This window comes from Leucoraja erinacea, chromosome 8 (genome assembly GCF_028641065.1).
Source record: "Leucoraja erinacea ecotype New England chromosome 8, Leri_hhj_1, whole genome shotgun sequence".
Classification (NCBI taxonomy): Eukaryota; Metazoa; Chordata; class Chondrichthyes; order Rajiformes; family Rajidae; genus Leucoraja; species Leucoraja erinaceus.
In genome coordinates, this window is record NC_073384.1 from 3,119,921 (window position 1) to 3,132,788 (window position 12,868).

Consider the following 12,868-nt stretch of genomic DNA (forward strand, 5'->3'; position numbering starts at 1 on the left):
AAGTCTGGGCAATCGATCCAGGAGACTAAAGGGCCTGTCCCACGAGCATGCGGCGAGCGCGACCAAACCGGAAACGGGGGCCGCGCGTAGGTCGAGTGATCCCGTACGAGTTGACGTGTAGTTCGAGCGAAGTCTGCGGGAAGTTCACGCGTGACGCACGCCCATCGAGGCGCTGTGCACGCCCGTCTAGGCGCTGCGTACGGCCTCAATGCGGCTGTGGGCCGGCAGGCCGTTGCCGCGCGGAATATTTGGACAGTGTCAGTTTTTCGGAGCCCCGCGCGATGTCGGGACCAGCTCCGCACAACTCCATCCGGCTCCGGCGATCGAAGTGGGACCGGCCCCGCGAGGCCGTACGGCTCAAGCGACCACGTTAGGTCACGCTCGCCGCATGCATGCTCATGGGACAGGGGCATAATAACTCTGAACATACGTACATCTCTACGTGGTCACTTTGTGCTACTTTAAACACTTCACATTTCCCAGTTTTCAAGCAGCATATTTTAATTACCTCTCACAGATATTGAGATCAAGTGGACTTGGCCGTTCGTCAGGTTTGCCACCAACCTGTTTGACATGTTACTCATCTGCCCCTGTACAGAGTATTGGATGTTCTCTCCATTTGGACCAAAGTGCAGCTCGTAGATAAAAGTCAACCCTGTAGCACGGACCCTGTAATAAACAGTAATTAGTATGAACTGGGGCAGCCAACACTTGAATACTGCTGACATTGTAACCACCCAGCGTGCCTGCTCGCTTATTCCTTACTAGATTCCATCAACTCTTTAGAGACCGATTTCACACAGCACAACAAAGGCCAATGTGCAGATACTATACAATGTACAACTCAGCATTAATGTCCACTTTTTCATTATAAGCTACTTAGCTTATTCATTTTTTTTAAATAATGTTGAGCGTGTACACGTGGATATACCCTGCACATTGACGTCACACTTTGTGTTCACTGCTGACCCCTATCACCACCGGAAATCACATCCTCATCTATGTTTTACAAAGGGCAGAATTTGTGCAATGTTGCCTCCAAGCGACACGCCAGTCATTAGTTTCTTCTCGACCTCTGCGAGCATCTAAGATCCCCAGGGTCTTGTGCTTCAGGGAGCATGTAGAGCCGTATGTCTACTGTACCTCGGAGTGTGGCTGCCTCGCCAGCACCTTGTTGGTATTTTTAGTTTGTCTAAAAGTATGTTTTTGGAGGTGTTGCAATCTTTATGTGGGGGGGGGGGGGGGGGGGGGGTGAAGGGGGACACCGTTTCTCAGTCACTACCTGTTCGAGGATGCGTCTTTTCTCCGAGTCGCATCTCCCCCCCCTTGCGGTCTACCATCTAGATTGGCGTGGCCTTTCCTGCTGGAGCTTCAGCGGGCGGCGCAGCACTGATTCCATCGCGGAGCGGGCGATGCCTCACCGGGGATCACCGTGTTGGATCTCCGGAGTGTTGGGCCAGCCAACTTTAACACCGTGGAACTGTGGTTTGCGGAGCTTCCAGCAGCAGGCAGCGCTGACTTTATCATCGTGGAGTCCTGGGATGTTTCACTGAGGATCGCCAGCGTTGAATCTCCGCCCAGCTCGGACTGTGGACTTTGGGAGCCACAGTCTCCGCCAAGATGGGGCCGATTCGGAAACTCCAGGCCGCTGAGAGTGTTCTCCCGTTCTGACGCAGGTGCTTCGATCATCCCGGCGTGAGGGCCTGAAACATCGGGTCATCCGTAGCGGCGACAGCGGAGGGTTCAAAGGCCCCAACCACGGATGAACAAAGAGTAAGATGCCTGAACTTTATTGCCTTCCCTCACAGTGGGAAACGTTGATTCCGCTGTGTGGGGATGTTCATGTTAAACTCTATCGTGTGTTGTGTTCATTTTATTTTATTTGTGAGCTGCTTGGTAACTCAAATTTCACTGCACAATTGGTGTATGTGACCATAAATGTAACAATGTAGAGCACCCGCATGTCTACTGTGACCCGGAGTGTGTTTTTTATTTTTTATTTAACCTTTAGTTAACCAGGAGAAGTCTCATTGAGATTAAAAATCTATTTTACAAGAGAGTCCTGGCCAAGACAGGCAGCAGCACAGTTCCACAGTTACAGACAATAATTTAAAAACAACAGAGAACATATAAATAGAGTCACAGTCAGAACATCATCAAACAAAGCATGTACAGACAGAAGAGCCCGCTTCAACATCATTAAGAAGGGATTTAAATCTGTTTATAGAAACCAGCTCCTTAGAGCACCCGTATGTAGAGCACCCGTATGTAGAGCACCCGTATGTAGAGCACCCGTATGTAGAGCACCCGTATGTTTACTGTACCCCGGAGTGTGTAGAGCTGGATGTCTATTGCACCTCAAGATTATGGTTCTCCAATGAAGGCAACATCTCAAATCACATTTTGTTTTTACCTTTTGGTGCTTCTCGGGAGGATTTTCTTCAGAGGAGGGTGAAATGATGCCAGGTTGTCCATTATCTGAACCGCAAAATACAACATTTAACATTCCCTTTATCTCCATAGCCCCACAGTTGGGAAGGTGGGGGTGGGAGAGGGGGTGGGGGTGGGGGTGGGAGTGGGTGGGGGTGTGTGGGTGGGGGGGGGGGGGTGGGTGGGGTGGGGTGGGGGTGGGGTGGTATTGGGTGGGGGTGGGGGGTGGGGGTGGGGGTAGTTGTGGGTGGTGGTGGTATTGGTGGGAGTGGGGTGGGGGATTGGGGTGGGAGGGGGTGGGTTGTGGGGGGGTTGTGGGTGGGAGGGAGGATGGTGGGTGGGGGATTGGGGTGGGAGGGGGGGGGGAGGAGGGGGGGGTGTAAGGGGGAGGGGGTGTAAGGGGGAAGGGGAGGGGGGGGGGGGGTGGGGGGGGAGTGAAAGAAACAACTGCTGATTATTCTCACCAGATTCTGCACAGATTGCAAGAGCCTTTTCTCCAGACGTTGAAAATTCTTGAAAACAACATTTGTCAATTCTACGGTGGCAAAGACTGCTAATAAATTACCTATATTTTCCAAACAAAATGATAGTTTAAATAGATTATAGAGCAGCAGTTTCCAGATGAGGCAACCTTCCATTAATACCATGCACGGAATATTCTTGTTTCTCAGGCACGGTGGCGCAGTGGTTGCGTTGCTGCCTAACAGCGTCTAAGTCCCAGGTTCGATCCCAAGTACAGGTTCTGTCTGTATGGAGTTTGCAAGTTCCATGGGTTTCCTCCAAATGCTCTGGTTTCCTCCCACATTCCAAACTTGTGTGGCTTTATAGGCTAATTGTCTCCTGTATGTCGGGCAAAACTAGTGTACGAGTGGTCGCTGGTCGTCACAAACTCCCTGGGCCAAAGGGCCTGGTTCCATGCTATATCTCTAAACTAAATATCCTTATCCTCCACCTTGCACTACATCATTTGGCAACAATTTAGGATTGCACAAAAGGTCCTGTCTCAAAGTGATTGAGTTTTAGTTTGAGGTGGCAACAAAGGTGGTTGACAAAGTTCCTCACAGTGGGTTGGTCAGAAGATTAAGTCACAGGAATCCATGGTGAGTTAGATACACAATGAGGCTGCTCATTGTAGACAGAGGGTAGTGATGGAGTGTTCTCCTGACAGAGGGTATGTGTTTTGAAAGCTTTGCTGCTGGCTTTAGATGGAAATGTAAGTGGTCTGATTAGCAAGTTTGAAGATGACATGAAAGAGCGCCCTGGAGAGGATAAGACTACAAAAAGTAGTAAACACTGCCCAGTCCATCATCGGCTCTGACCTCCCTTCCATCGAGGGGATTTATCGCAGTCGCTGCCTCAAAAAGGCTGGCAGTATCATCAAGGACCCACACCATCCTGGCCACACACTCATCTCCCTGCTACCTTCAGGTGGAAGGTACAGGAGCCTGAAGACTGCAACATCCAGGTTCAGGAATAGCTGCTTCCCCACAGCCATCAGGCTATTAAACCTGGCTCAGACAAAACTCTGATTATTAATAACCCATTATCTGTTATTTGCACTTTATCAGTTTATTTATTCATGTGTGTATATATTTATATTATGGTATATGGACACACTGATCTGTTTTGTAGCAAATGCCTACTATGTTCTGTGTGCTGAAGCAAAGCAAGAATTTCATTGTCCTATCATGGACACATGACAATAAACTCACTTGAACTTGAACTTGAAAATTGGAGTACTACTGTGGTGCAGTGGCAGAGTTCCTGCATTACTGTGGTGCAGTGGCAGAGGTGCTGCATTACTGTGGTGCAGTGCTGGAGTTCCTGCATTACTGTGGTGCAGTGGTAGAGGTGCTGCATTACTGTGGTGCAGTGCTGGGGTTGCTGCATTACTGTGGGGCAGTGCTGGAGTTCCTGCATTACTGTGGTGCAGTGGTAGAGGTGCTGCATTACTGTGGTGCAGTGCTGGAGTTGCTGCATTACTGTGGCAGCTGAGGTGCCTGTCCAAAGATCTCTTCAATCACACTATGATAACTGTCTCCACCACTACCAGTCCAGGCTCCCATCATCCTCTGTGCAAAATGAACCTGGCCCACACACCTCCTTTAAACGTTGCCCCTCCGACCTTCGAGCCAAGTAAACACTCAGTTATCATGCACTTCGTCAACATTTGTTAAGTCCAGCACATACCGTGAGCTTTTACAAAGAGATAGTTACAGAAACTTTAGAAATACATTACAAATCATTAGACCATAGTTTGCTAAAGCAAAGTGTGAATTGATCCAGAGATGTTCTTGCCCTCATGTGGGGTTTTTCCCTTCTGCATTGATGTTGCTTTTGCCTTCATTTACATACTGCAGGAACAGAGCAGTGCTGAACTACTATCTACCTCATTGGTGACCCTCGAACTATCCTTGATCGGACTTTACGTACACTAAACATTATTCCCTTATCATGTATCTGTACACTGTAAATGGCTCGATAAACTAAATGGTAAATAAACTAAACGATAAACTTGTCCACGTGTATTTTGCCTGCAGATTTAACTTTCTAACATGCACCTGGCTGGCTTCCTTCACTCTGCTGTTGGCCATCCACAACACTGCAGCCCACATCCTAATGTGCACCAGATCTTGTTCCCTCATCAACCCAGAGCTTCCTGCCCTCACTGGCTTCTGATTAAATAAAGTTTTTATTTCCAAATGGTCATCCTCACTTTCAACACCCACCTGCTTCAACAAGGTCTTGCTCCAAACCGTACCTGCAGTTCCTTCCCACACACAAGGTCTAAATCTCTCCTACCCCTCGATCCCTCCAAATGACCACCATTCCTATTATGGACTCACGCACTTGGGAAATTGGCAATCATGCCTCTGGCTGGGGTCAAGGAACGAGAGTTCACATCGCGGCCCTGTTCCACCACCACGTACAAGCACAAGCAGCGACAAGACTCACACCAACGTGTGCAGATGCCGACAAGTGAGTTCAGCTCTGGCTGAACAAGTTCTAATCTTGTGTGTGGACTCGATAAGAAGATGCCTCTGGCTGCCAACCTGCTCTGCTCTTGAATTCTCTCCCAAACTCCCCATCTTTTAATTCCTTTACATTTGTTTTCAAGAACTGTCTGAATTAATTTGTTCATTTACAGTTGTGTTTCAATGTCAATTGTCTTGATTTGATGGGGTATTTTAACTAATTAATGATGCATTTAAATAGTTAAATATGATATACATGGTAAAGGATGAGGGGTGTATGAAACGTGCTGCCAGAGGATGTGGGTGAAGTGGGACAGGTGGGGACAGGTGGGAACAATAACAAGATTTACCAGACAGTTGGATAGATACATGGATAAAGAGGCATATAGGGATGTGGGCTATGTATAGGCTAGTGGGACCATCTCAGTTGGATGGCTCAGTGGTAGAGTTGCTGCCTCACAATGCCTGGGACCTAGGTTCGACTCTGACTACGGGTGTTGTCTGTATGGAGTTTATGTTCTCCCCATGACTGTGTGGGTTTTTCCCCAGATGCTCCCCTTTCCTCACATACTCCAAATACATAGCTTTGTAAGTTAATTGGCTTCAGTAAAAAACAATTGTAAATGGTTCCTAGTGTGCAGGATAGTGCTAGTATATGTGGATCGCTGGTCAGCATGGACTCAATGGGCCAAAGGGCCTGGTTTGCACTCTCTGTGTGTAAACTAAACATAGACAAGTTGGGCTGAGGGCATGTTTCTCTGCTGTAAGACTAAGTGGCAGCTTTAACTGGAGCCCAGTTGCTGGTAATTTCTACAAAAGTGTACAGAAACACATCCTGCAGATGGCCAGAGAGCAAAAGTGTTACAGTCTGGCTGCACATTGTGAAAACATAATATCCAAACTGTACGTGTAAAGGAATATCAGACAGATCAATTCCCAGCATGTCATTCTACCAACTCACCTATATATTCATCTTGTAGTTTTGGGCCCAGTGTCATCCATATAGACGTCTGTGAAATTGATGGCTCATCTGTGTAGTGATGAAGAGAGCTGGCGCCATCAATCCGCTTTGCGGTTTCCTGCGCCCGTGGCTGAGAGGTTGTGTTGCTGCGTGTCCATGTTTCGTGCCATCCCACTGAATCATTCCCCATCTCCACACTGGCGTCTGGTTTCATTGACGTGTACACATGGGTTGGTGCAATCAGTCGTACATTAGTTGCATAGGTTTGGTAAATAGATGTCTGCAAAGACCCCCCAGCTCCCCACAGACTCTGGGATTGGGGGCGGAGTGAGGGGGTCAATGTCGATGGCACCATCCCACCAAGACTCACCGAGAAGACCATTTCAGAGTCCCCCGCGCTAGAGCGGGCAGCCGATACCAAGCTCTCCGATTCCCACAGCACACGCTGCTCAGCTTTGCTCCGCATGGTGGCAAATGCCTGCAACGTTCGATTGCATCCCGAGTTTCGACATTTGACATTTTCAACCACATCCCAGCTGGATGAGGCCCAGACATCAGAGAGTCGCTTGCTCTCCATTGCTCTCCTTCCATCAGAGTGACCATGTGACTGCGAGAGGCCTCGCTGTAAATGTACACAACTCCCTCTGTCTGGAGTGCTGTCAGATTGGGTAATACCACAAGCGATGGCCGGATGAACAAGACCTATTGACCAGGTGACTTCCAGCTGAGGACCAACCGCAGAACAAGAGGCTAGATAGCCAATACATTCTGAGCCCGCCCTGGCATAGTCTCTGGAAACGCCACCAGGTGGCTGGTTTGCAGGAGTGTTCACTTTCATGAAGCTATGTGCACACGTTACTTCCTCTTGAAATTCAGTTGCAGACAATCCTGAAGTTGAATAGTTGATTTGCCACCAAGTTAAAGGGCAGCTGCAGTGGTCAGACAAGAGTGTCCCCAGGGTTCCTTCAATCAAAGCTTGCAAAATATCCCACTCACTTGGAGGTGCCAGCCATTCCGAAGTGGCAGTGTCCACGGGTGGTCCCATGGTCAGTGTAGTGGGGTCCAAGAGTGGTCCCATGGTCAGTGTGGCGGGTGCAAGGACGAGAGAAGGATTGAATAGACAGGAGAATTCAAACAGATTAGATGGCCGTCTTTGGGAGGAGGTGTAACTGTAGAGTTGTGTGAAAAGACTATTTGACTGATGGCCTCGGTTAGTGTTTGGTGTGTGATGTTCAGCAGACATTTGTACTCTGTGGTTGGACACAGGAAGGCTGTCACGTCCCACGGTTGATTTCCAAAAGCTGCGTTCTTCAGCAGTAGTTTGGGCAAAGAGCTGAGAATCAGCATGGCTCCATGTTGCCTCGTTATACTGCGATACAGTTGCTGCAGCTTCACTGCTGAGTGGATCGATAGCTTGCCCCATGTGCAGTTGTTCACTCACTTCAACACCATTTACTGCAGAGATTTGCTGGAATATTCTAGAATGAGATTGGATCAGCACATCTAGAGGAATCTTACTCTCACTATGCATCTGAAATTGGAGACACCGGTTGGATTGGTTCGAATTTCTCTTTTCAGAGAATGTGGCGTAGACTGCAGGAGCATGAATGATGACAATACAAGCTTTGTTCAGACAGGTTTGTGTTATTTGCTCAACTACTTGCTCTGGGAAATATATAAAAAGTTCTTCCTGGTTCTTGTTACAGTCTCGCTGTGATGGGAATCCACGTATTTGCAATGTAATACTTTCCCAATCACTTCCTGCTTTAGTCCTTTTGCACCAAATGTACTCATAATGCGAGCAAACTGGAGGACGGGATTTGCTAGTGTCCCCCTCAATGGTCACACGACAGTTCTTCAATCCAATCGCAATTGATGAAACCTTTTCCGTTTCTGAAATGAGGAATAAGACGTATATCAGTTTGTTCCAAAACGTGCATTGAACTTGGGTCAAATGAACCTCGGCCTCACCTGAAAAGAGTGTCGGGGTCCTTGGACTGAACCAGGGGAGGAGATAAAGGGACAGGTGTTGCATCTCTTGCGGTTGCACGGCACCTGGGGAGGGGATGGTTCGGGTGGGAGGGGATGAATTAACCTGGGTGTTGCGGAGGGAGCGGTCTCAGCGGAAAGGGGTGGAGATGGGAAGACGTGACACGTGATGGGATCCCGTTGGAGGTGGCGAAAATATCCGAGGATTATGTGCTCATAAGGTCATAAATGATAGGAGTAGAATGAGGCCATTCAGTCCATTAAGTCTACTCCACCATTCAATCATGGCTGATCTATCTCTCCCTCCTAACCCCCTTCTCCTGCCTTCTCCACATAACCTCAACACCTTCACTGATCAAGAATCTATCTCTGCCTTAAAAATATCCACTGACTTGGTCCCCACTGCCTTCTGTGGCAAAGAATTCCACAGATTCACCACTCTGACTAAAAATAAATGTCTCCTCCTCCCCTTCCTAAAAGAACATCCTTTAATTCTGAGGCTCTACTTAAGCCTTCACCATTCTGTAAGTTTCAGTGAGGTCCCCCCCATATTCTTCTAAACTCCAGCGAGTACAGGCCCAGTGCAGACAAACGCTCAGCATATGTTGACCCACTCATTCCTGGGATCATTCTTGTAAACCTCCTCTGGACCCTCTCCAGAGCCAGCACATCCTTCCTCAGATACGGGGCCCAAAATTGCTCACAATGCTCCAAATGTGGCCTGACCAGCGCCTTATAGAGCCTCAGCGTTACATCCCTGTTTTGTATACAAGCCCTCTTGGAATAAATGCTAGCATTGAGTTTGCTTTCTTTTGATTCGACTTGCAGTTTAATTTAAGCAACAACAGTAATATGTTTTTAGGAAGTGGTTTTTCAGCCAGTCACCATGAAGGACAAATGACACAATTGTAAGCCTCAGGCAAAATGCAGAAGTTTTGACTTTTCAATGATAATCCAAAATTAACAGTCAGATCTCCTCAATAAGTTACAAATACTAAATTATGTATCGTGGATTTCAAAAGCTGAATAAGATAAATTATTTGTCTAAAAAGCATTAACCAAAGGCGATTGATTTGATAAAATTGCAAAACAACATTTATCCACTGCTAGACACAAGATGCTGGAATATGTCACTGACCCGCTGAGTTATAACCATATAACCAGCATTGTGTCAGATCTTTAGTCTAAACCAGCATCTGCAGTTTGTTTTTATTACAATTCATCCACTGATAACGTTCAGACTCTGCAGAGATCCCGGTTGATGCACTCATTACAAGCTGCTCGATCAATAGATTGAGATCGGTCAGAGCTAGAGATTGTTGAGAGTTAGTACTCCATACAACGCCTGCTTGCATTTCATCAAAATATGGATGAAGGCTTTAAACAATGAGCCCGGAAAAGCAGAGATTGAAGTTAGATGTTAAAAACACACTCTCATGTAACTCAGAAGTTCATCCACGATCTAATCCAGACTAGAATATTTCAGGCCCTTTACATTGATGCCAAACCAAAGAATAAAAACTTGTGTACAGGCCCCCAGTATGGAGGTGGGGTGAGGACTAGTAATGCACACACAAGCAGTGCTGGCTGGAAGGGCCGAATGGCCTACTCCTGCATCTATTGTTTAACTCCTTGCCAAACACCGTCCACTCTGCTGCACCATACTAGATCCATTCAAATTTAACTCCAAAGCAATCAGATAGAAGCTTCCCACCAATTGTCCATTCTATATGTTGCAACGTATCCTTCAAGGTTTAGTTTACTCTCAAGGTTAAGGTCAAGGTCAGTTTGTCACGTGTACCAATTAAGGTACAGTGAATTTCAAATCACCATATAGCCAAACTAAAACAAAGCAACAAGACACACAACTTTATAAAAGTTAACATAAACATCCACCACAGCGGATTTCCCCACGTTCCCCACTGTGACGGAAGGCAATAAAGTCTAATCTTCTTCCTCGTTATTCTCCTGCTGTCGGGGCTGTCGAACCTCCACAGTCAATAGACAATAGGTGCAGGAGTAGGCCATTCGGCCCTTCCAGCCAGCACCGCCATTCAATGTGATCATGGCTGATCATCCCCAATCAGTACCCCGTTCCTTCCTTCTCCTCATATCCCCCGACTCCGCTATCTTTAAGAGCCCTATCTAGCTCTCTTTGAAAGTATCCAGAGAACCGGACTCCACCGCCCTCTGAGGCAGAGAATTCCACAGACTCACAACTCTTTGTGTGAAAAAGTGTTTCCTCATCTGCGTTCCAAATCACTTACCTCTTATTCTTAAACTGTTGCCCCTGGTTCTGGACTCCCCCAAACATTGGAGGCATGTTTCCTGCCTCTATCATGTCCAAACCCTTAATAATCTCATACGTTTTAATAAGATGCCCTCTCATCCTTCTAAATTTCAGAGTAAAGAGTAGGAGTAAACGAGTCATTTTCAGAATGGCAGGCAGTGACTAGTGGGGTACCGCAAGGCTCAGTGCTGGGACCCCAGCTATTTACAATATATATTAATGATCTGGACGAGGGAATTGAATGCAACATCTCCAAGTTTGCAGATGACACGAAGCTGGGGGGGCAGTGTTAGCTGTGAGGAGGATGCTAGGAGGCTGCAAGGTGACTTGGATAGGTTCACTCAGTTCCTCCATCTCATTTGACCCCCAGTCCCCTGCTACTTCCGGCAGATTATTTAAGTCTTCCTTAGTGAAGACAGAACCAAAGTAGTTATTCAATTGGTCTGCCATGTCCTTGTTCCCCATGATCAATTCACCCGAAAGGGACCCGTTAATCCCTACTCTTTATTTCCTGTCTGCCAACCAATTTTCTATCCATGTCAGCACTCTACCCCCAATTCCATGTGCCCTAATTTTACCCACTAATCTCCTGTGTGGGACCTTATCAAATGCTTTCTGAAAATCCAGGTGCACTACTTCCACTGGCTCTCCCTTGTCCATTTTCCTAGTTTCATCCTCAAAGAATTCCTGAAGATTAGTAAAGCATGATTTCGTAAATCCATGCTGACTCGGACCGATCCTGTTACTGCTATCCAAATGTGCAGCTATTTCATCTTTTATAATCGACTCCAGCATCTTCCCCACCGATGTCAGGCTAACTGGTCTATAATTCCCTGGTTTCTCTCTCCCACCTTTCTTTTTTTTTTTTAAAAGTGGGATAACATTAGCTACCCTCCAATCCACAGGAACTGATCATGAATCTATAGAACATTGGAAAATGATCACCAATGCATCCACGATTGAGAGCCACTTCCTTAAGTACCCTGGGGTGCAGACCATCAGGCCCTGGGGATTTATCAGCCTTCAGTCCCATCAGTCTACCCAACACCATTTCCTGCCTAATGCAGATTTCCTTCAATTCCTCTGCCACCAGTATATCAGGAAGATTGTTCCCCACAATAAATTCACCTTTTTCAATCTTCAAGGGTCTAACTTTGGTCTTAACTAATTTTTTCCTCTTCACATACCTAAAGAAGCTTTTACTCTCCTTTATATTCTTGGCTAGCTTACCTTTGTACCTCATCTTTTCTCCCCATATTGTCTTGTTATCTTCCGTTGTTCTTTAAACATTGTTCTTAAACATTACCCAATCCTCTGGCTTCCCACTCAGTTTTGCCATGTTGTACTTTTCTTTTATTTTTATACTGTCCCCGACTTCCCTTGTCAGCCACGGTCGCCCCTTACTCCCCTGATCCTGCACCTTCTGTATTATTCCCAGAAACACCTGCCATTGTTGTTCCACTGTCATCCCTGCTAGGGTATCTTTCCAGTCAACTTTGGCCAGCTCCTCCACCATGGCCCCATAGTCCGCTTTGTTCAACTGTTACACTGACACCTCCGATTCATCCTTCTCCAATTGTAGATTAAAACGTATCATATTATGGTCACTACCTCCTAATGGTTCCTTTACCTCAAGTTCCCTTATCAAATCTGGTTCATTACACAACACTAAATCCAGAATTGCCTTCTCTCTGGTAGGCTCCAATACAAGCTGCTTTAAGAATCCATCACAGAGGCATTCTACAAACTCCCTTTCTTGGGGTCCAGTACCAACCTGATTTCCCCAGTCTACCTACATGTTGAAATCTCCCATAACAACCACAGCATTATTTTGCTACTTGCCAATTTGAACTCCCGATTCAACTTGCGCCCTATGTCCAGGCTACTGTTTGGGGGCCTGTAAATTAGTCCCATTAGGGTCTTTTTACCCTTACAATTCCTTAGTTCTATCCATACGGACTCCACATCTCCCGTTTCAATGTCACCCCTTGCAAGGGACTGAATTTCATTCCTCACCAACAGAGCTACCCCACCCCCTCTGCCCACCTGTCAGTCTTAAGTATATGTAGGGAATGGAGGGATATGGCTCGTGCCAGCTGAGATGAGTTTATTATGGCACAAACATTGCATGGCAGAGAGCTTGTTCTTGCACTGGACATTTCCATGTTCTTTGTTCCATTATCACCACATGGTGTAGTAGACGGCACTTGGCCTGTCGTAGTT